Consider the following 25,717-nt stretch of genomic DNA (forward strand, 5'->3'; position numbering starts at 1 on the left):
GTGGATCACAGTACCACAATACTCCCTATAGTGGATCATATATGTTTTTCAGGAGGTGGTATACACACACTCTCTCTGTGTGTGTTTATGCTTCAGGAGCATCTGAATGAAGACGTCCAGGTGGAAAAGATATAGATCTCCCAGTGTCGCTTTATTTGTAGCAACCATCTGCTTCTTGGGGCTAAGAAAAAGGTTGTAGCCATAGAAGAAAGCACCAAAACGTGAATTCAGAGAGTCTTGTTTCAAGATCACTCTTTGTCAAGAGCAGGCAGGTGCTCTGCAGCATCCACACAAGACTCTTCAACTGCATATCACAGGAGCGAGCACTTTGCAGTAAAAACTTGTAGTAGGGGACCAGACTTGTCCAGGATAAAGGTTAGAAATTAAACTCTTTACCCCGGTGTTCACATTGTTCTTTCTATGGAGGTGGTAGCTACAAAGTAGGAGGCTAATAAGCAGAAACCTGAATATGTCTGGAGAAACTTGCTGTGGCAATCTTCACATTTTCTTCCATCTGAAGATCCTTCCAAGGCTTGCAGAGCAAGGTGTGGGTAGTTGCTCCCTGCCTAATTTTCCCAGCTGCAAAACCGGGGCCTTTTCCTAGTACAGTCTGACTTGCACAGCTGCTTCCTGCAGGGCTCAGGGAGAGTAAGCACATCTGCTTCTTTGGAGAAGAAAGGAGAACCAGTGAATAAAATGTTAAGAAAATGAAGGACGGGTGAAAAGAGAAGGCAGCAAAAGAAAGGGGAAAGAGCTGAAGAGAAAAAAGGTCTGAAAAGGTGAAAATAACAACTAGCCACTAGCATGGCAAAAAGTGGAAAGAATAGCAGAGAAACTTGGGCTTGGGAAAATGCCACTGAATGAATCTCATGATGCTTGAGAGTCTCTTAGTTTCCTTTTCGTTTTACCTGAGGTAACAGGTAACCATGGGAAAGCTTCCTTCTGGTGGAGTGGGACAAGTATTGCCAGGTGGAGTCTGAAGGCATCAGATCCTTCCTCTCTGCTCCCTCTTCCTTTTCTGCCACATGAGAGTTTTGCCTAAATTTTTTTTTTTTTTTTTATTCCAGCTATATATCAAGGAGAGATGTAGCATATGTCAAGTGAGGGCATTGTGAAATGAAGCAGGTCCCATAGCAAACTGAAAGGGTAGGTACATACCTGTTATATCTGTTCTCAAAGAGATGAGGCACATGCTATGCCTGAATCATATGTTACATATGTTGTAAATGTGCACAAAATTATATTTCTGCTTCCAAGTGATCCGAAAGAATGTTCATGCAGTTGCAGTAGTAAAGTTTTAGTTAGAAACAAGGAACATGTTTACAAATGCATCATGTTCCCAAAGAAAGTAAAAACATGTTTCAATAACTAATAGTGTATAATAAATCAATGATCCTGTCTAAACTGACCTTGAATGTTTCCAGGAATGGGGCATCTACCACCTCTCTGGGCAACCTGTGCCAGTGTTTCACTACCCTCATAATAAAAATAATTTCTTCCTCATATTAAGTCTGAAATGACAGTGGTGTTCCTGCTGAAATCTAACATTTTCAAAAAATTAAAAATGATTGCTAGAATGATGAACTAGTCTCTGTGTAAATATAATATGCAAAGTAAATTCAATATACTGGATTGCATGTAAGTTCTTTCAGCTCTGAAAGTTAAAGAAAATTACTCTAAAATTTCTAAAATGTGGTTTCATTCTCGGAAAATAATGCTTGTCTGGAAGTCACATTTGGAGTAGATTTTAGATCCAATTCCAATGTAAGCAGTATTTAGAAATGGGAAAATAGAATTGATTATTTTTCTTAGTGAAAGAAAACAGAATTCAGAATACTGCTCACTTCTCATGTCAATAGCCTTAATCATCTTATTGGCATAAGCTTAATGACACTGGTGTATTTTTCTTAAATTAGAAGATAAGAATAATATGGAAAATAATTTTCTGTGTCTCCAGATTATTCTGTTCAGTTTGAAAATGAGAATAATAAAATCATAAATAGCATTTAAAGGAAAGAATACCAGTATTTTATTAAAATGTATGAATTTAAATGTTTTGCAGGGAGGAAGTATTGTTTTCTTTTTACTGTTTTAGGCTGGCATACTTATTCTGGCCTATTACTAATTTCATAAGTTGTGACAATGAACATAACTTTTATCTTCTAAATTTTGAAATACTGTCTGTCGTGGTTTAAGCCCAGGCTGTAAATCAGAACCACGCAGTCTACTGCCCCCCAACCCTTTCTTCCACCCGCTCCTGGAGGGAAGGGGAGGAGAATCGAAAGAGTGTAACTACCATGAGTTGAGATAAGAACAGTTTAGTAACTAAGGTACAACAGAAATCACTACTGTTACCACCAATAATAATAATGATAAAGGAAATAACAAGGAAGAGAATACAACCACTCACTGACCGTACCTCCCCCCCACCCTGCAGAGTTCCAGCCCTTCTGGGTACTTTCAGTTCCATCCTGGGCATGACGTGCTGTGGTATGGAATACCTCTTTGGCTAGTTTGGGTCAGGTGCCCTGTCCCTGCTTCCTTCCGGCTTCCCCTCCTCCCTGCCAGAGCATGAGACTAACAAAGTCCTTGATCAGGATAAACATTCTGACCAGCAACTGAAAACATCGGCTTTATCAGTATTATTCCCAGGCCGAAAGTCAAAACACAGCGCTGCACCAGCTACTAAGAAGGAGAAAAAGTGACTGCTGCTGCTGAACCCAGGACACTGTCAAATATTCCTTTTATTTGTTTGTGGGTTTGTTTTTTTTTTTTTTTAAAGTCTTCATCAGTTAACAGAAAATAGCAAACACAATCATGTTTTTTTGGCTAGATTTTTACAACTCTTACCAGTCATTTAGATTAAAAAGAGTTAACCTGGTTTATGCTACTGAAGTAGACCAGTGTGAATAATATTTTTTATATACATTTTTTTCTTCACTGTGTCATGAAGAATGGTAGGGAGAAGTGTGAATAAATAGCAAAGCCTTGAGTAATATGCACTCTTGCAGAATTTGTAGAAAGCTGCTATATCAAGAAATAGGAAGCTTGACAATAATGCAGGGGATTAACCCTGAGAGTGCATCTAGAACTCTGTGCAATGTTTATCACTTTAATACAATATTAAGAGTTCTCTCTCCATAAATTTACTGTTATTTTCCAACTAATTATACATATTATTTTGTCATCTTTATAGAAAAAGAAATTAAATATAAGATACCTTAGAAATTTTACTATAGAGTGATTTTGTGCCCAAACTAAAATGTATAACCGTTCTTCTGAAAGTAAATTATATGTGCTGTAGCAACAAAAAAATTCAAATAGGTCAAATATTTCTGGTGATATTGTCAAGGATTTTGTGAATTTTCTGCCCTAGAAAAGACATTTAAATTATTGACTCAGTGGGAAAGGAGTCGGTACATGCTCTTTGCCCTGAGCAGCAAAACAAATTCTGTGCAAACTTTAAATTAAAATGCATCCTGCCTGTTTTGGGGGTGAGAAGCTTAAATGTGAGTGAAAGGTGGGAAAATAGTATGGAAGTAAAGAATAACACATATTTCCATTTCTAAGACATTTTACTCTTCACATCAATCAGCTAATATGATGGCATTCATAAAGATGTGAGTTTTTCTGGAAAGTGTTGTGAAGAAAAGCATAGATTGTCACCTTTATTAGGATATCTTCTCATTAGCTAAATAAACACCTCTCCTTACAACACAATTGGTCAAGCAATATTTTGAACATGAAACATTAAATGTTGCTTTTGTTATTTTTCCCATCTCTTCCTCAGATGAAAACCAGTTTTTTCACCCTGAGTAGTTAACCTAAACTATCCTTATTGTCCTCTTAAACCTTTGATAGCTATTCACCTTAAACTTTATTATTTACTGTCCTGGGTTCAGCAGTAGCAGTCAGTTTTTCTCCTTCTTAGTAGCTGGTGCAGCACTGTGTTTTTGACTTTCAGCATCGGAACAAAGCTGATAACACTGATGTTTAGACTGACCAAGGACTTTGTGAGTCTCATGCTCTGCCAGGGAGGAGGAGGGGCCGGGAGGAAGCAGGGACAGGACGCCTGACCCAAACTAGCCAAAGAGGTATTCCATACCACAGCACGTCATGCCCGGGGATGTAACGGGGAGCTACCCGGAAGGGCACGTCCTCTTTTCGGTCGGGCTCTTTTCCGGCGAGCGGTATCATATTTTCTTCCCTTGTTATTTCTCTTATCATTATTATTATTGGTGGCAGCAGTAGTGATTTGTGTTATACCTTAGTTACTGGACTGTTCTTATCTCAACCCGTGGGAGTTACATTCTTTCGATTCTCCTCCCCATCCCTCTGGGGAGTGGGGGGGGGGGGGGAGTAGACTGCGTGGTTCTGATTTACGGCCTGGGCTTAAACCACGACATTTCCTTATTTAACAACTTAGATATTTGAAGGAGAATATTTTGAATTCTGTATCAGAAGATTTTGCTTCATGGTTATATGCACCTAACATTTTTTGACTACTTAATTTCTGTTTTTTAAGATTATCTAGACATTCTTACCTTCACCACTCAGCACTTCAGATCTCAGCACTTCAAATCAGATTAGATTTGATTCTTGCTCCCTCCTCTTGTGTGTTAGCCATCACGCTTAACATAGAGCTCTTATTACAGATTTTTGGAGTGTCTGATAGCAATCCAGGCTTTAAACACATTTAAATGTGATTTGGATTCATGTTTCATTTCCTCATTTGAAGATAAAAAAGAAAAACAGCTTTGTACCTCAAATTTTCGCTGGCATTATGACAGTAAAATTTTAACACTTCTTCTAGAGCATTTGTCACAGGGTCTGCATGATACATCAGAACTATATTGAAAATATATTTGAAACAGAAATGCATTTGATTATATGGTATACCTTTTTGAATTTTTTGTACTCTACTTGTTTGTAAGCCGTAATTTAACCAAAAACTATAGAAAAGCAATCAACTAGAAAGACTTACTGAAATTTACTATATAGGAATCTTAGAACTGGTTTTGGCTGAGTTCATACATGTTTTCACTGTGGAATAATGTGTTTGTTTTATCCACTGGCTTGGTAGTCTGAGCTAAACTGACAATAACTATTTGCTTTATCTGCTTCTATCAAGTATTTCAATTTTTCAACCTTTTCTCTTTGCTTAGAGCTGTTGAAGACTAGATAAGCCTCTTCCTGGCCAAGAGTATTCTCCTCTGATGGGACATATGTCAATAGCCCTTGGATTAGATGATGTGTTCTGGGCTAACTTAACTGTAAGGAGAAATAAGACTTTAAACCAAACACTATTAGTTATTCCTATTTAATACTTATAAGCATTTCAATGCTGTTTTGTTTTTCTCTTTTTTTCTCTTTTTTTTTATAAATTCACCAGGTTTTGGTTCACCAGTTCTGGTTCAGACTTTGAATATTAGTGTTTGTCGTGGTTTAAGCCCCGGCTGTAAATTAGAACCACGCAGTCTACTTCCCACCCCCCCCCCCCCACTCCCCAGAGGGATGGGGAGGAGAATCGAAAGAATGTAACTCCCACGGGTTGAGATAAGAACAGTCCAGTAACTCAGGTATAACACAAATCACTACTGCTGCCACCAATAATAATAATGATAAGAGAAATAACAAGGGAAGAAAATATGATACCGCTCGCCGGAAAAGAGCCCGACCGAAAAGAGGACGTGCCCTTCCGGGTAGCTCCCAGTTACATCCCCGGGCATGACGTGCTGTGGTATGGAATACCTCTTTGGCTAGTTTGGGTCAGGCGTCCTGTCCCTGCTTCCTCCCGGCCCCTCCTCCTCCCTGGCAGAGCATGAGACTCACAAAGTCCTTGGTCAGTCTAAACATCAGTGTTATCAGCTCTGTTTCGAGGCTAAAAGTCAAAAACACAGCACTGCACCAGCTACTAAGAAGGAGAAAAACTGACTGCTACTGCTGAACCCAGGACAGTATCCACCCCTTATTCCATACCATTCACGTCATGCTCAGATCCCACATTTTCCATATACCCTCCCTCTCATTTCAGTCCACTGTTATCTTAGTGCACGGACCAATTCCTATAAAGCTACTGAGTCCATTCGGTTCATGATGTTGGGCTCCATCTCTTGTAACAGTCTTTCAGAGCAGGAGAAGCTGTGTGCAGTGTTGGATCGTTGTCTGCTGATGCTGATCATTCCTTTACTGTAGAACTCATCCGGTTCTATCAAAGTTCATTCTCTGTTGGGATGATGGTCGGAGGGAAGTCAGGGCCAGTCGCTGGTGCCCTGCAGACTTCTAGTTGATGGCTATAGCAGGCAACAGCGTACAATTGAGTTCATTGTCTGTTTTCCCCTAAAATCAAATCCCCTTGAGGTACGCATCGGACTTCCCCATCTTCCTGCATTACCCACCAAGTATATCCAGGTCCCTGAGCAAAAGCAATCCCACGAGTGGGTTTGCCTTTACCTGAAGCAGGAATAACCCAGACTGTCTTCCCCAGCAAATTCTTCATGTGCACCACAGGAACTTTGTCCCCCTCTACAATATGTAAAAGTTCTGACTGGGCTGGGCCAGCCCTGTTGGCAGATCCTCTGGTGTTGACCAACCAGGTGGCCTTTGGTAAGTGTGTATCCCAATGCTTGAAAGTTCCCCCACCCATTGCTCTCAGTGTAGTTTTTAACAGCCCATTGTACCGTTCGATTTTCCCAGAGGCTGGTGCATGGTAGGGGATGTGATATACCCACTCAATGCCATGCTCTTTGGCCCAAGTGTCTATAAGGTTATTCCGGAAATGAGTCCCATTATCTGATTCAATTCTTTCTGGGGTGCCATGTGGCCACAAAATCTGGTTCTCAAGGCCCAGGATAGTGTTCCTGGCAGTGGCATGGGGCACAGCGTATGTTTCCAGCCATCCGGTGGTTGCTTCCACCATGGTAAGCACATGGCGCTTGCCGTGGCGGGTTGGTGGGAGTGTGATATAATCAATCTGCCAGGCCTCCCCATATTTGTACTTCAGCCATCGTCCTCCATACCAAAGAGGCTTTAACCGTTTGGCTTGTTTAATTGCAGCACATGTTTCACACTCATGGATAACCCGGGCAATAGTGTCCATTGTTAAGTCCACCCCTCGATCACGGGCCCATCTATATGTTGCATCTCTGCCCTGATGGCCTGAAGTGTCATGGGCCCACCGAGCCAAAAATAATTCACCTTTATGTTGCCAATCTAAGTCCATCTGAGCCACTTCAATCTTAGCAGCTTTATCCACCTGTTGGTTGTTCTGGTGTTCCTCAGTGGCCCGACTCTTGGGTACATGGGCGTCTACATGGCGTACCTTCACCACCAGGTTCTGCACCCGGGCAGCGATATCTTGCCACAGTGCAGCAGCCCAGATGGGTTTACCTCTGCGTTGCCAGTTGCTCTGCTTCCATTGCTGCAACCACCCCCACAGGGCATTTGCCACCATCCATGAGTCAGTATAGAGATAAAGTACTGGCCACTTTTCTCGTTCAGCAATGTCCAAGGCCAGCTGGATGGCTTTCACCTCGGCAAAATGACTCGATTCACCCTCCCCTTCAGCAGTTTCTGCAACTTGTCGTTGAGGACTCCATACGGCTGCCTTCCATCTCCGATGCTTTCCCACAATACGGCAGGACCCATCAGTAAACAAGGCATACTGCTTTTCACTTTCTGACAGTTTATAATATGGTGGGGCCTCTTCAGCACGCATCACCTCCTCCTCTGGTGACATTCCAAAATCTTTGCCCTCTGGCCAGTCCATGATGACTTCTAGAATGCCTGGACGACTGGGATTTCCTATTCGAGCTCGTTGTGTAATTAGTGCAGCCCATTTACTCCATGTCGCATCGGTTGCATGATGTGTAGAGGAGACCCTGCCTTTGAACATCCAGCCCAAAACGGGCAACCGGGGTGCCAGGAGGAGCTGTGCTTCAGTGTCAATCACCTCCGAAGCAGCTCGAACCCCTTCATAGGCTGCCAGTATCTCTTTCTCAGTTGGGGTATAGCTGGCCTCAGATCCTCTGTATCCCCGACTCCAAAAGCCGAGGGGTCGACCTCGAGTCTCCCCTGGAGCTTTCTGCCAGAGGCTCCAGGTAGGACCATTCTCCCCAGCTGCGGTGTACAGTACATTTTTTACATCTGGCCCGTTTCGGACTGGTCCAAGGGCTACTGCATGAACTATCTCACGTTTAATTTGCTCAAAGGCTTGTTGTTGCTCAGGGCCCCATTTAAAATCGTTCTTCTTCCGGGTCACATGATAGAGAGGGCTTACAATCGAACTGTAATTTGGGATGTGCATTCTCCAGAACCCCACAGCACCCAAGAAAGCTTGTGTTTCTTTCTTATTAGTTGGTGGAGACATTGCTGTTATTTTGTTCATCACATCTGTAGGGATCTGGCGACGTCCATCTTGCCATTTTATTCCCAAAAACTGAATCTCCTGTGCAGGTCCCTTGACCTTACTCCGTTTTATGGCAAAACCAGCCTTCAGCAGGATTTGGATTATTTCCCTCCCTTTCTCAAAGACTTCTTCCGCTGTATCACCCCACACAATAATGTCATCAATGTATTGCAGGTGTTCTGGAGCTTGCCCCTGTTCCAGTGCATTCTGGATCAGTCCATGGCAAATGGTAGGGCTGTGTTTCCACCCCTGGGGCAGTCGGTTCCAAGTGTACTGGACGCCCCTCCAAGTAAAAGCAAACTGTGGCCTACACTCTGCTGCCAAAGGAATTGAGAAGAATGCATTGGCAATATCAATCGTGGCATACCACTTGGCTGCCTTTGACTCCAGTTCATACTGAAGGTCTAGCATGTCCGGTACGGCAGCACTCAATGGTGGTGTGACTTCATTCAGGCCACGATAGTCTACTGTTAGTCTCCACTCTCCGTTAGACTTTCGCACTGGCCATATGGGGCTATTAAAGGGTGAGCGGGTCCTGCTGATCACTCCCTGACTCTCCAGACTACGGATCAGCTTATGGATGGGAATCAGGGAGTCTCGATTGGTGCGATATTGCCGCCGGTGCACTGTTGCGGTCGCGATTGGCACTTGTTGTTCTTCGACCTTCAGCAACCCCACAACAGAAGGATCCTCTGAGAGACTAGGCAAGGTGGACAGCTGCTCATTTTCCTCAGTCTCCAAAGCAGCAATACCAAAAGCCCATCGGTACCCTTTTGGGTCTTTGAAGTACCCTCTCCTGAGGTAATCTATGTCGAGGATGCATGGAGCCTCTGGACCAGTCACAATGGGGTGCTTTTGCCATTTCCTTCCAGTCAGGCTGATCTCAGCCTCCAGTACAGTCAACTCTTGGGATCCTCCTGTCACTCCAGAGATATAGATGGGTTCCACCCCTTGACAGCTTGACGGCATCAGGGTACACTGTGCACCGGTATATACGAGAGCTTTATACTTCTGTGGGACTGATGTGCCAGGCCATCTGACCCACACAGTCCAGTAAATCCGATTATCCCCTACCTCTACCTGGCTGGAGGCAGGGTCCCTCTAACAGTCATCACAACGTTGGACACCTAAGTCGTATTGAAAGGGATTATTCTTCGTTATCATAGGAGCTGGAGTAAAATCAGCTCTTCCGCTCCATCTGGGAACCTGCTCACCAGAGACTGAAGCCGCAGCTCTCATGGGATGATTAGTCTTGACCCTTGTTCCTATTTTCAATTCATGCACCCGTTCCTCCAAAGCTGAAGTAGGTTTTCCATCCCACTTCGTCATGTCTTCTCCATGATCCCGCAGGTAAAACCATAGGGTGGCCCGTGGTGTTTGCCTTCTATATCTTCTGTCTTGAACAATAGGACGTCTTTTGTTAACAGCTGAGACGTGTGTTGGTACACGTGAGGAGCTGGATAAATCAGATAGATCGTCCCTCAATTGTTTGACATCCTGGGACAGTTTTTCCACAGCTGAGATGATGGAAGGGGTGAGATTGTCTTCGAACTCTCGGAGTTTATGAATCATTTCATCCACTGTTGGTGTTACTATGTCACCCCAGGTTACTGTTGCCAATGAATGGGCATATGATGACGGTGCATTCCGTGTAAGTTTTCGCCACATGGGTCGTGTACATTCGACTTCATCTGGGTCTATGGGTATATCTCCGTTATTCGGTTTGATGTGATAAATCATCTCTACGATGACTGATTCCCTCAGAGACTGGATGCCTTTGTCTAAAGTAGTCCACTTGGCCGAACGACTCGTAACATCATCCTTGTATGGAAACCTCTCTTTCACAGCTGCCAAGAGCCGCCTCCAAAGACTGAGGGACTTTTTCTCTCTTGCAATTGCTTTGTCAATTCCCCCTTCTCTAGCAAGTGATCCCAGCTGCTTGGCTTCCGTACCTCCTAGTTCGTGACCATCGGCCCCATTGTCCCAGCATCGGAGCAACCAGGTGATGATGTGCTCCCCTGGTTGACGGGTAAAATCTTTTCGCATATTCCGTAGCTCGGTTGAGGTCCGAGGTCGAGAAGTCACCTCTTCTTCTTCTTCGTCATGTGATGATGACTCCTGACCAGATGCTGTCCTGAGTGGTGAATACATTGTTTCTTCATCTTGCTTCACCCTTCTTGCCTCTTTTTTGCTTTTTCTCTTGCGTAGAGGGGCAATCGATATTGGTACGAATTGGTCCCCTGGTTTAGCTGCAGTCATCACTGTGGTTTGAGTAGCAACAGTACTTGTCGCTGGGGGTGGTGTAGCTGCTGTGATTGGAGCTGGGGTAGCTTCGCTGTCTGTTGCAGTTGAAGTTTGAGTAGCGGCTGTACTTGTCGCTGGGGGTGGTGTAGCTGCTGTGTTTGGAGCTGGGGTAGCTGCACTGTCTGTTGCAGTCGAAGTTTGAGTAGTGGCTGTACTTGTCGCTGGGGGTGGTGTAGCTGCTGTGCTCGGAGCTGGAGTAGCTGCGCTGTCTGTTGCTTCGCCCTCAGATCCAGGGACATTTTTTCTCTTTTGAAGGTGCTGGATAGCGTTGAACAAGGCCCGGTAAGCATAGGCCAAGCCCCAGCACGTTGACATGATTTGTCCCTCTCTGGTATGACCAGGATGACAGCACACCTCATTTAAGTGTTTTACTAATTCTTCTGGATTTTGCAGTTGTTCGGTGGTGAAATTCCAAAACGCTGGAGGGGCCCACTGACCTAGGTACTTGCCCATACTATCCCACACACCCTGCCACTCATGGCTGTCCAGCCTCGGGGAAAATCTCTCGGTCCCCCTATTTTGTCGTCTAACCCCAGACAAGACCCAAACCCGACTCTGCTTAACTCTTGAGATCAGACGTAATGGTTGTGAACAAAACACACTCTGTATGCGTGTCAACATGGTGACCCCCATCACAATCAGCAAACAGGTCTCAACAATATTAAAAGGCCACTCAAAAATTTCAAAACTCTCAAACGATGCTGTAAACGGTCTGGAAGGGGCACTGGGAGGGTAAAAGAATGTCTCCTTCATAGGTTGACCACCCAGGAAGGAGAAAAAAGATGTATAGTTGCTAAGCATTTGTATTATATACCTCCCAAAGTATAAAGGTGGTGACCACACTGGGAACACAAGCCAGATCAGTTTCATGATCAATGAAAAATCAAAAATCCTTCTATTGTATTACAAGTCATTGCCACAAAATACAACGAGACAACAACCTTAGCCCAAGCCCCACACTTGAAAAACACCAACACAGCAAATACCGGCTCTAAGTAACCTACGACATATTGAGACTGTGAGATCAAAAACAACAACTTTGAGAGCCAATAAATCAGCATTGTGACGAGTGACTATTAATCTAAAACACTGAGTGCTTATCACAAATACGATTAGACACACTCCGGTCAGATCTGTCGTTATCTCAACCCTTCGTGCCCCACGTTGGGCGCCAAAAAAAGAACTGTTGTGGTTTAAGCCCCGGCTGTAAATTAGAACCACGCAGTCTACTTCCCACCCCCCCCCCCCACTCCCCAGAGGGATGGGGAGGAGAATCGAAAGAATGTAACTCCCACGGGTTGAGATAAGAACAGTCCAGTAACTAATGTATAACACAAATCACTACTGCTGCCACCAATAATAATAATGATAAGAGAAATAACAAGGGAAGAAAATATGATACCGCTCGCCGGAAAAGAGCCCGACCGAAAAGAGGACGTGCCCTTCCGGGTAGCTCCCCGTTACATCCCCGGGCATGACGTGCTGTGGTATGGAATACCTCTTTGGCTAGTTTGGGTCAGGCGTCCTGTCCCTGCTTCCTCCCGGCCCCTCCTCCTCCCTGGCAGAGCATGAGACTCACAAAGTCCTTGGTCAGTCTAAACATCAGTGTTATCAGCTCTGTTTCGAGGCTAAAAGTCAAAAACACAGCACTGCACCAGCTACTAAGAAGGAGAAAAACTGACTGCTACTGCTGAACCCAGGACAGTGTTGCATTCATGTTGAAACTATGTCTTGTGAGAAAATATTATTTTTTATGAGCAATATCATCAGGTGTTGGGTTCTTGTCATTATTGGTTTTTTGGACATTGAAAGAAGAAATAGTAAACTGTATGTGGTCTAATGAGTTGTTAATGGCTTTTTTGAAAAACATTACCATTTTCCTTCTGTTGAAATGTTTCACAAAAAGTACCCCAAAATCTTATTTTTCCATTTATATAATCACTATCTACAACTTTGTTATAATCTACAATTCCATTGCTGCTGTCAAATATAGCAATTTCCAGACCTATACCTCAAATTTTACTCAACAAGCTCTTATTTTGTTTAGGTATGTGTTAATTATTCTACACTTGGTAGATTCCTTAAGCTAGGATAAACATAACACACTAAAGAGTTGTGTAATTATTGATGTCTTTTAATATCTCTTCAAATAATTCGGCATTTCTCAGAATGTTGTAATTTTTTAAATAATTTAAAACATATTTATATGACATATTCTAGTACATTTCTGCTAGAAAAACTGAGAATTTTTCAATACCCACTGTCAAATTGTGTTTTCCACTGAAGTGCTAATCTCTTTCTTTACAGTTTATGTACACTCATACATTCATTAGATATATTGTATTGCACTTAATTTGTTGGCTTATTGCTCTTTATTTGTGGAAAAAACCTTTTAAAACTTTGACTGGGAACTCTTAGAATCTAACCCTGCATTCTCCATCAGAGTTTGTTACAAATGATTAGAGAGAAAGAAAGGAGTGGTTATAGCCCCAGGCAACATGCATGACAACATTTTCAGCAAAACAAAATTTACTGAGGCTTAAGCACAGCTTTAATTAGTATTCACTCAACAATATTTCTTATTTCTGCAAGAAAATCTCTTGAATTATTCAAATCTTAATTACTTACTACTTTTGGTTTTTTTTTTTTTTTTTTGCGGGGGTTGTGTTTGGTTTTGGTTGTTTTGGTTTTTTTCTTCACAGACTGAAACATCTGGTAGATATGTAGTGGTTTTTTTCAACTAAACTGAAAAGCACCATTTTCAAATTTGAGAGTAGATAATCTGAATTCTTCTTTCTTTATTCAAGTGGTGAATACCCATTCTCAAAACCTATATTATCTGTGAGAATTTGATGTTCAAGAACAATTAAGATTTTATGACTCTGTGATGATTCACTATCCAGTCTTCTTTTGGCTCCTTGGATGTAAATAAAAACAAGAGATTTTCACATATTTTTTATAGCTTTCAATTGCTCATTGTTGAAGCTGACACTGTTGCATCTGTCTCTTTGGTTGTCTTGATTTCCTAGCCCTCCATGTTCTCACTCAAAATCTTGTGGTGCCTGGACTTTCTTCGCAAGGAAATGTCTTCTGGTTTTTCTGGTATGTTCCGTTAAATGACTGTTAGTCTCCTGTTCTCTAGAGCTGGAACTCTGAAGGGCTAAAGTTATTTTTTGACATGGGCCAAGGTCGTTGCTTCACATGCTTGCTCAGTTTTCCAGTTTTGTATTTTCCGTTCATGATTTGTCTTAAATGACTTTTCCTCTTTTAAGGGAGAATAACATTTGAGGGACTCTTTTTTCTCCATATAGCATATGCACAGAGATACACCGTCTCTGGTGATTTTGAAGTTCTTGTGCTGTAAAGCTAGTTGTACTGAGAGTTTAAAGGAAAACAGAGCTACCAGCTACCAGATTTTTTTTCTGGTTTTGCTCAAATAAGGGTTTCTTTTAATTTAATATGGTTAATTTTTGCCTTGATTGCTGATATCAGAGATACCTTTACTTCTTTTCCTATACACTTCAGAAATAAAGGCCATAACTTGCAAAATTTTAGTACCTGATCTTTCTACTGTGTCAGTATGAATTGCAGACACATGTTTAGATTCTACCTTTATAATAAAATTTGGACATGCCTCTAACCTGGAAAGAACTGCTTTTGGATTTCAGTCAATTGGTCTTGCCCACTTAAGAAATCTATGGTCCAGGGTATATTTCTACCTAGAATAAAAATTCCTTTCACTACTTAAAAAATCTTCTATTCAGAGAGATAAAGCAGGTGTTACAAGATTTTGAGCAGGAGTGTAAAGTGTTAGTGAGATTGATTAGTGAGGCCAAAGAGACATTATGGCACCATATTAAATAGACATATAGGCAAGTTTCCACCTAAGTTTGAAATGATACCACAGTGGTCACTTGTAGTCATGAGGATTTTGAATGTGCTGTCATGCTTTGGTGATTGTAATTTTGTTAGCTTGTTTACCAATTGCTTACATCTCTACCTGAGACAGTACTGTGCTACTTGAAAATGTAATGGCATTCTAATGTCTTGTCAGCTCCAGGGAAGGCTTGAAAGGACCTCTTAATAGTGGGTCTCTTGAAAAGCACTAGGAAGCCAATGATGGATTAAACTCCTGCGAAGTGGTGCTGTTCTAAGACTGCTCCAGTGTAAGAGTTAGCAAATAAGAGCTAACAGGGCTTTTAACATGTGGGTAAAATGGAGGATTCAGAGACTGCTGTGAGGCAAGCATAAGGTGTTTGTATAAGTTAGTAGAAACACTGCAGTTGTTGTAAGTCAGGACATGCATATACAACTCTGTGGTAAACTGTTGAAAAAGGAGGGTAACTAGCCACAAAATACAAGTTGCTCTATTCACTTGACAGGGCCAAAAATAAATTACATGGACTGGCCCATAGTAAGGCAAAAATATCTGTCGTGTTGTGGTTGTGATTGCTCTTGGAAGTGACCTGCTTCCATCCTCCTAGCAAGCTGATGAGTTCGTCTTTAATATAGTAGTCCATCTGTCTTTAACTTTTGTGTTAACCATGACATTTGAATTGAAAAACATCTGTTACCCCTTGGCAGCATGTTCCTTGAAAGCACACTTGCAAAGACCAGATACTTCTAATGACCTTAGTTTTCCTCCCTGTCTGTCCTGATCCACCTTAGAGAGAGTCCCTAGATCTCTCATCTACTCTTGAGGCTTTATTATGAAATAGTAAGGAATGTGAGAAAAGGCAAGTAATTTGGCAGGTGGGATATGTCACTTTTACAGGTGGGATACGTAAAGCAGCCTGCTGACCAGCCTTATGTACATGCCTCTGAAGAGACCTTGCTCAAAAGTTTGCTTCTCTGGTTTTCCTTCATGTCATTCCAGATGACAAAAGGTCATTTATGATACTTAGAATTTTAATTTTAATTTAAAGCTGGAGTCGATGTGTTTTATGGACTCATAAAATAAGCAAACCAGGAAAGTTACTGGAAGTAATGGTAACTATAAATTGACTTGCTTGGGACTAGTGTACTACTGAATTACTTTATGTCACTGTTTTATAATTAGGACACCATGGTAGACCCAAATATTTATAAGCATATGTAGAGAGATAGAAGATGAGCACATACAAAGCTTCATGACAGCCATTAAAGGTTATGGGATTCTACGCATTTCATTTGTGACTTCAGTAACTCTCTTTACATTTGACTTGATTGCTTAATTTCTTGTTGCACAACATAGAGTTCAAAGTTTGTTTTTTTTTTTTTTTTTTTTTTTTTAATGTGGGCAATAATAAAAATCTATGTAAACATTTTCTTTTAAAATAATGGATTAAATGAAAGTGGCAGAAAAAATTTCCTTATCAAGAAATTGCCAAAACACTAAGACTAAGAAATTGCAGTGGATTTCAACCCCAAATTTGCATACTTATGACAAAGTGTCAGGAAAAGAATTAACGGGCTTGTGCCTCATTCAATTCTACCCAGTATTTTTAGTAATGGCTTATATTAATCCACTTTTTTTCCATGTCAATAGTTTTTATATTATATCGCTTATTATTTTGAAGCCATCTGAGTATGAGAAAATGTAGTATCTCATAACCCTTACAGTGGAGTACTTAAAAGTTTATTTTTCTGAAATATGATTATACTCTCCAGCTGATTTTCTAGGAAAGCTGAGGACATTTGTTGCTTAATTTTCTCTGTGCATATGTGGATATAAACCTATTTGTACATAAAATAATAGTAGAATAATACATTAACAAATTTGACTATCATTGGTGTTTTTCAGAAAATAGTGATAATAAACTGTGGTAATTAAATGTCAGACTAAAATAATAATAATAAACAATAAATTTGGACTCCCAAATGCAAGTATACTGATGATCACTTACTAGTCATCCATTTGTAGGCTAATTTTATAAAAGCTTTTCTGTTTTGTTTTGATTTTAATAAAATAGGTATGATGCCCTCAAATAAAATGTCATCCAAGTGAGAGGTGACAGAAGAGCCTCAGCTGCATTGCAACGTGAATACAATTAAACATTAGGACAGTACTTAAAAATATTTCTGTGTGCATGCTTCTAACCTGCTTTATGAAAAATATAGCATCTCCCTGAATGATGCTTTTTACTACTGCATATAAGCAATCCTTCTTCAATTATGTGTAAATACTGGACTACACCTTTATACTGAATTTTAAATTAGAGGGTAGATAACAGTTGATGCTTCTCCTCTTTAGTGTTATAGTCCTAGATGCTTTCCTTAACATACTACATATGTAAAGCAAATTTATTTTTTTTATGTATTAGGTGTAAAACATATAAGATTTAGATAAAATTTCTTTTTATCCTTTAGGTAATTTGAATTTTACTACCTGCTAAGGGAAGAGAGCAGATTTGAAATAACATAAATTTACCTTTGATGTTTGAAGTGGAATACACTTTATGCAGGTTTTAAATAAGAATATCTGTGAAGGTGTGAGTGTTCACCTTGACAAAGGTTTATGGATGTAAAGGAGTAAGCTGTGTTTCATGAGCAAAGTGTCTTGGAAATCTAATCTACTATTATGAAATATAATTACTTAGAAGTTAAGTACTCACAATATGTTGCTATGAATTAGAAAAGCTAACTAAATGACTCTGTGGTGTGTACTGTGAGCTGACATATAATCACTTTTTTTAAAATAAAGTGAATAAGGATGGTTTTTGGCAATATTCTATTGTAAACTTGTTGTAACGAATCCTTAGGAATGCTGGGGCTTGAGTTGTAAGCTAGTGCTTGGAGACCTAAGGTCTTCCAGAAAAAGCTAATAGCTAACAAACAGCTCATATGCCATTGTATTGAATGCAGGTGTCAAGGTTTGGGTAGCACTGGGCGCCTGAAGGAGTGGCACATTGTGTTTCCCTTTGTTGAAACTCAAGAGATTCTTGTTGAACTATTTTTCCAACCTGTTGTGGTCCCCTGAATGACTACAATTTAGTGTGCAAATGTGCTGAGGGTGCACTCTCGTCCATCATCTAAGTCGTTAATGAAGAGGTTAAACAGTATTGGACTTACTAATGACTAGTGGGGCACACAACCAGTGACGGGCCTTCAGCTGGACTTTGTGCCACTGATCACCACTCTCCTGGCCTGGCAATTCAGCCGGTTTTTAACCCACCTCACCATTTACTTACCTAGTTTGTACTTCATCAGTTTTTCAGTGAGAGTTCCTGGGATGCAGTGCTGAATGCCTTGCTGAAGTTGGCATAAACAATATTCATTGCTCTCCCCTCATTCACCGTGCCATTCATTGCATCATAGTACACTATGATGTTGATCAAGCATTCTCTTCTATTATTAATCGATTGTGTCTGTTTCCAGCTTTTTCCTTTTTATTTTTATTTTGGTGGAGATAGAAAATGTCCTGTTCGTTGTATTAGTATTGTTTTCTTGAGTCTTTTAACCAAAACTCTAGGTTTCATTTTAAAATAAAGATGTTGAACATGTAAAGGTTAACGTAAATTTACTTTCTTAAAGCTAATGCAAATCAATGAAACAGTGTAAACACAACTACGTAGAGCTTTAAATACCATCTGATGGAAGTATAGACTAACAGATTTAATGGAATTAAGTAAAATGATGGCAGCTTTAGTACTCTCTTGACAAGGCAAGGAGACACAGGTGCTTTGGAATCAAGTCTTGTAGCTATTTTGATACAGTGTAGAGATTGGGAAACAGCCACCTTATTTGCTCATTTTTTCAACTATGGTTCTTTAAAATGAAATAATATCACTAAAACTGGAAATAGGCTGAATAGCAAAATAAGATATTATTGGTCTCTTCAGACTAGGAAAGTGACCTAAATTTTTATTTTACCTGGCTTGAAAAGGAAATTGTCCAGAAAGATGAAAAAACAGTATGCCTTTAATCAACCTGATGATTCATTCTGTTCATTTACTTAGTAGTAGAAAAAAAAGGAGTGCTTGGCAAAGAAGTGTTGCATATTGTATAAATATAAGAATGTTACATCATAGCTGAAATATTTGTTATGATAATTGGCCTTTCCGCTTCAAAACTATTTGCTCCTATCAGAACAAAATGGTCAGGAAGTGAATACATGTCAACCTCCTTTACTGTGTGGGAAAAACAACATGCACAGATGGGAGTGAAGCGTCACTCACTAAATGTCATCATTACACTGGACTTGCTATTTTTGATGTGTCTAATAGAATTATAGAAATATAAGCAACTATCAGTTGCTGCATTTTATGTGACGAACCACAAGGCCTTTTATTTTGAAGGGTTTTATAATAATACATGCAAGTTTAAATTACTTTGTACATTATTTACTTCAAAATAGTGATGGGTAATTTGAGATAATTAAGTCTTAAAAAAATGTACAGGACTATATTGGCCTATTAACAGTGACCGAAGACTGGATCAGAAATTTGGAATGAGAATAAACCTAGTAATCATCTGCTCCAGCGGTAAAATGACAGAGCTATAGCTAAACTACTTATACGCCTTTTTACAACTAATCTTAAGGTGTAACAGATTTTTGCTCAGTATGAAGCTACCAAAATTATTTTCTAAAAAGTCTGATTTATCATTTTATGCAATGCATGTAAAACCTAATAAATATATTTGAAAACCATTTCTTCAGACTTAAATTTGTCCATTTCATTCATCGTCTTCCCAAAAGCTGACTGGTTTTGTGTTATTTGTTGTAACCTGAAATGGGTTTAGCTATTGCTATCAGCAGAATAACTATATTTCCTTCAGATTATCATAAATACATTGTGAAGCTTTTTAAAGGAGCTGCATCACTTTTGCATCCATATTTTTTTATTTTTTTTTTTAAATACAGAACAAAAAAAAGCCTGTGGCATATATGCAACTAAGAAATTTGTGGTAAAATATGTTAATCTATGGATAATTAAGTTTAACTGTCATTCAACATTCAAAATATTATGTGAATGCTGTAAATTCATAGAGCCCACAGGTAACTTTGAAGCTTCTAAACTGATATTTGGATATAGAGCTTTCCAACTTTGGCTTTAAAATGGGTAGTGAATTGACTACAATGGAGTTAACAGGTTGAAAGCTTCATTGAAATTAAGTATCAGAACTGACAGATGTGATTAATAAAGTTTGTCTGTGACCATTCTGGAAATTATTTAATACTTGCTTTACTGTCTTGACAGGAAAGGAGGGTATATTAGTAAGCTACGATTTCATACGGAAGAAAGTAGATATGAAGTATTGGAATAATAGAAGGGATGAACAATATAAAAAAGTATAAAAAAGTAGTTTGGGCCCTTACGGTGCATACTACTAAGCAGAAGCTCATCAATTTTTAATAAGAGAAATGAATTTTACTGTAGTTGCAATATTAAATCCTAGAGTGATGTTTGATTAGTTTGTGAAGGTGATTCTTTGATGTGCTCACCTGGGATCACAGGAGGCTATTTGGGATAGAAGTGCTTAAGGCATTACTTAGCTGTTGTTTCAAAAATGAGGCATCATTTGATGCATTTGATATTAGTCTTTCTGCTATGTCCTAATACTTTTAAACTGGTCACCTTAGGAGAACCAGGTTTTTTATCTGGACAAAATACATGCGTGGGTTTTTTGCTGTTGTTGTTTGTGTGTATATATGGTTTTTTTATTTAGATGGCTTGGGGTCACAGTGTAATCTCTGAGGTGAACTGAGAGGTCAATTGACCCTGTGAAAGTGAAAACCGCATAAAAGAAAATTTCTTGTTCTTTCATGCAACCATCAAAGCATAAAATGGAATAATAATAAAAAACCCCCTGTACAGTAGAATCTTAAAGACATGTCAACTACCTCAATTCTCCCAGCATATGTTGTCTAATATGTTTAAAACACTCTAGCTTTTGGAAAAAATTGCAGTTATTAATGTATATATATTAACATGAGAAAGAACTAACATCTAAACTTGACTATCTCTTATCTTGTTGAGTACAGAAGATATTTACTTTTTATAATATTTTTGCCTTTCCTGACAATTTTAAAATTTTGAAATGTTGAAAACGTGTATTTATGGGAAAACCATCTTTAACAGTGTTTAATCATCCAGATTCTTAAGTCATTCATACTTGTCATGACCAAAATCTTAAGTAGTCCTAAAACCGTGTTTATAAAGTGTTTTCTTCCAAATGAATGCACAAGTCCTTTGTATGGCAATGAAGTATGAAAAGGGTTAATGTACTAGAGCACTTGTTTCTTAGATGAAAACCATAGGCCTGTGCAGGTACACCTTGCAGTTGCTCTAAAGAGGTATCTATGTAATGGCAATAATTCTTCTGAAAGAGCAGTGAAGCGAATTTCTGCTGAGAAGTGTCCCTGAGAAGTATTGTAGGAAATTGTTCAAATGTAATTGAAAGGAAGGTGATAAAGATGTACTCATGTGTCATGGTCACTTGTAAGTCATGGGAGAGCAATGAAGAACGGTGTGGTGGAAAAAATTGTAATTGGCACAGTGGCATCCAGGAAATAAGGGTCTTATCTCTTCCACAAAACCCAGGGGAAGTCTGTTTCCCCAAAGTCCATTACAATGAAATATACCTATTCTGTTAGAAGGTATGGAGGAAACTCTTCAGGATATGGAGGAAACTCTTCAGGAAAATTATATATTTTTCCTTATAATTTTTTTCCCGCTGATTCTTTTCATTTTTTGGAGAGAGGACAGAACAGATTGAGATGTGGAGGGGGAATCTTGTCTCAGTCATTTGAGGAAAAATATGTCCAAAAGCATGTGTTCAATTTCAGAATCTGATTCAGGCTAGCTATCAATGGCCTGCAGTTTAAAATGTGAAATGAAAGTATTTATTTGAACAATGTCTTTTTATTATTGTTAAAACATGTAATAGACATGCTGATGAGTCATATAAATGGTGTCAATTATATTAAATATGTGTGTTAGCATCAGTAAAACAACTTATTGCATTATTATTGTCTAAATTTGTAAACATTGTTACCCTTACAGTTGAAATTTTAATCGTAATTTCTGTCCTCTTTCTGATTTTCTAGTGTAATTTGGAGTCTCTGCTAAAGGTAACAAATGTAAATATAAATGTCTAACTAACAGTTGTCAGACTAACAGTTGATAACAGTGTTTCATGTTTGACTCATCATTACTTTAATCAGATGGCAGAATGTACATAATTTCGTGTCCTTCTTTTCTTTAGAATGAACTGCAGCATACAGTTCTTAGCTAGAGACTGTTTCTTCCTATCAAGAAACAGTCAAACTTTTTCATTTCCCTGCCACTCTTTCACTTAGACTTTTATTGACTTCCTTGTCTTTGGAAAGAACACAAATATTTGAAAGACCTTTTCCAAATCTGGATGATTTCTGTCTCAACCTGTTCATCACATCTCTTACTTGAGTTTTATTTATCACTCTTTTATTTTTTCCTGACAGCCTGTTCACAGGAACATCTTGTAACATCACTGCAACTGGAATGCCAAAGTCTTGTGGAATGGAACTGTATATTTAAATCCTTGGAAGAAAATGAATGAACTTCTGGATTTATTTGAAAGAGAAAATATCACATGTAGATATGCAAAAATTTCCTCTTAAATGATTACAAAACTGAAAATCAAAAATTATGCGGTGGTGCATTTTGATATATTCTTGAAGATCAAATGTAGAAATGCTTCCGAAATACAAATTTTTTCCTGCTTCCTTATCTCCCAAAATCCATTCTGCAAAGCATTCTGTTAGTGCTGCAAATTGCTCTGGTTAAAATTGCCATAGTTTTTTCCCTCTGCCAACCAAGAAAAAGATTTAAAATTCTTAAAATTATTCAAGCAAAAAATTATCAAAACAGAGCTTCTGCCATAAGGCCCTTTATTATCTAATGTTGCAAATTCGCCTTCTGGAACTCAGCATGTTGCTGTTCTGCTGCTGTTTCTGTTATGTGTATTCTGACCTGGCTGGCCTTGTCATGTAGTCATTTACACCTGTTTTGCTCATACATGAAGACTAAGAGATTTCAACTCTGTGCTGAAGGTTTGATGCTTGATTGTTCATTTCTGCATCAGCTTACAGTGCAGTGAATCTTTATGTGAAACCACTTCATGCAGTGAAGCTGCTATTCTGTAATGAGAAAAATGTAAATTTTATTTCAATACTTCCCCCCCACTTAGAAAAAGAGCATGTCAGTTTTGTATTAATGTAGTTCTCCTGCACTGCAGTCCTTTGTTCTATTCTTTCTCACTTTGCTTCATGTTTCTGCTTTCTGTGAAAGTTGTCACCTTTATTTCAAATTGCCCATCCCAGATTTTGCCCAGGTCTACGAATTAGAAAAATGCTAGCTCCTCTGTGAGCTAGCAGACAGTTTCACCGTTGGGCTGTACAGAAGTGTGTGCATAATCAGAGTAATAGATAAGCTGTTTGGAAAAGAGCTCCATCTCTGCAGTTACCAGGGAGATTACTTTGTCCTATGATGTAATCCTGGCCATATGCAGTCTTACCTATGGAGCAGTGCAAAAATGAAGATGCTTCAGGGTCTGCACTGTCAAATCAGAACAAAATCTCTGGAACAGTTTGTGGAGCAGCATGAGCTAGCAGGTTTTGTGTTCAAAGTCAGAAAGCTTAGTAAAGCTGTACTTGAACACCTGCTTTCTAATAGTTGCTCATTAACTTCTCTATTATAGGAAAAATGGTAGCCTTACCGGGTAGACCACCTGGTTTAAGACAAAAGTAGCTTTTCATGCAGAAGAATATGAATGCAATTATATGACATAACATTATCTGGCAATGGCAGATATGATGTTTGTCTGGAAAAAATTTCCTTCCATACAGCTATATGTGTGAAAATGAGTTTTGAAAGAGAGTTTTAGGGTGAAAAGATAGAATTGAGCTTATAATTAATAGTAGAGGTAAATGATTTCTAATTTTTAGCTGTGTGATGGACTTAGCATGAGTAAGAGCCTGTGTTAGCAAATGCTCTTCCTTCTTATAACTGACCCATGAGTCATTAGAATTATGGTGTGCTATAAACCTTAATTAGCATAAAAGTATTCTCTCAGGTGATATATATTTTAACAATCCTGTATTAATAGTCACATCCCACAAGTCCATTATAGATTTTATGGTTTAATTATCTTTTCTCAGTGTTTAGAACCCGTCTGGATTGCCTACTCTTTGGCAAATTCTTCTCGGCTTTAGTAAGTTTCTGCATGAAGTGGTTTCACATACTGTTAATATTGGTCTGAATTTTGGCTGTCTGGGCAAAGAGATAGTCAGGAATTGTCAGCATGGACTTATGTAAGTTAAATCATGCTTGACGTAATTGCTATTGAAATGAGGAAGGGGAAGCAGAAAGAGTGGTACATGCAATATACCTTAATTTTAGTTACAATTTTTACACCATCTGCCACAGTATTTTCACTTTGAAGCTCATGAAATATGGACTTGAAATATGTATAATTAAGTGGACAGAATATTGGCTGGATCTTCATGTTTAAGATGTAGTAACCAGTGGATGAACATCTATTTGGTTGATGGTAAGAAGCAGAGTGCTCCAGGGGTCAATACTGAGACCCAGGTAATTTAATATCTTAATCACTGACCTAAGTCATGAGGCAGACTCCACTTTTATCAGATCTGTGGATGACAGCAGATGGGGTGAAAGGAGTGACATACCAAAAAGTCAAACTTCAATTCAGAGAGACCTTGAGAAACTTGAGGGTTGGGGCAACAGAACGCTATTAATTTAAGCACAGAGAAATGAAAGGGTCTGTACCAGGGGGTAGAGTAATCCATGCATTACAGGCTGGGAATTCACTGTCTGAGAAACAGCCCTGCTGAAAAGAACCTGGATATCCTTGTAGATGTCAAGCAGAATATGAATCAGCAATGTATTCTCATCTTAAAGAAGGCAAATCATGCACTGGAGTTCCTTAGGGTGAGTGTGGCTAGTGGATTTGAAAAAATTTTCCTCTATTTGGAACTGGTGAAGACACGCATAGACTTCTGTGTCCGGGTTCAGCTGTCTGCTTCTAGAACAATCTTGAATAGCTGGAGAAGGTCAGAGAGATACTACTATTTGGGGTACACATGTCCCATGAGTAGAGGTTGAGGAAAGTGAGCTTGTCTAGTCTACAGAAAAGGAGCCTTAAAGGATGGCCTACAGCTACTCGAAAGTGTAACAAAAGTGATGGACAAACTGTTCTCTTCAGTGGCTGATGATAAGCAAGAGACAATAGCCTCAGGCTGCACCTTGGGAGGTTCATGTTAGTAAAAAAAACACATTTGCACTAGTAAACCAGTGCTGCAGTGGAACAGGTAGTGATATCTTGATCCTAGTGCCTTTCGAGACTGCTAGATAAATTCTCAGACAACATGAGTTGCTGATAGGCCAACTCTGAGCAGAAGGCTGGACTAGAGATTCTAGAGGTGCCTTCTAAATAATATTGATATGATTATGTGCATTTTGCTTTCATTACTACTAATTCATCTGATGACAAAAAAGGTTTTTAAATCTCATGAATAGAGAATTCTGCCTACTACATTGCTGGGCTAGGCTTCCTCTGATTGATAGTGTGCTCCTAATTCATCAAATGACATAATTTCCTTTTTGTTCACAGCTAAGGTAAGCAAACATTGGTCAAGGTTCTGATTGGAGATCTCTTGAATTACGAAAATTTTTGAAGACTTTTTCCAAACTGGGATTAATATTAAAGCAAATATATGGAAGAAAGCTCTGCATCTGAAATCAGCTAAATCCCCCCCCCTTTCTTTTTACCCTCTTTCCACCTCTGTCAGTTTTAGGTCTGAATTACTTACTAAGGCCACAATTTTAGCAAAAGCTTCTCAATGTGTCATAAAAAAAAAGTAAAAAATAAACTTTAAAAAAGTTTGATAGGTTAATTTTTAATTGAAATCTTGATGCAGAGAATTAAATATGAAAGACGGAGATAAAATACTGAATCACTCCGCATGAATACAGGTGTTTTTACCTCACTATTCAAAAAGGGAAAAAAAAAAACAAAAAGCAT

This window comes from Psittacula echo (assembly GCF_963264785.1).
Source record: "Psittacula echo genome assembly, chromosome: 2".
NCBI classification, from domain to species: Eukaryota; Metazoa; Chordata; class Aves; order Psittaciformes; family Psittacidae; genus Psittacula; species Psittacula echo.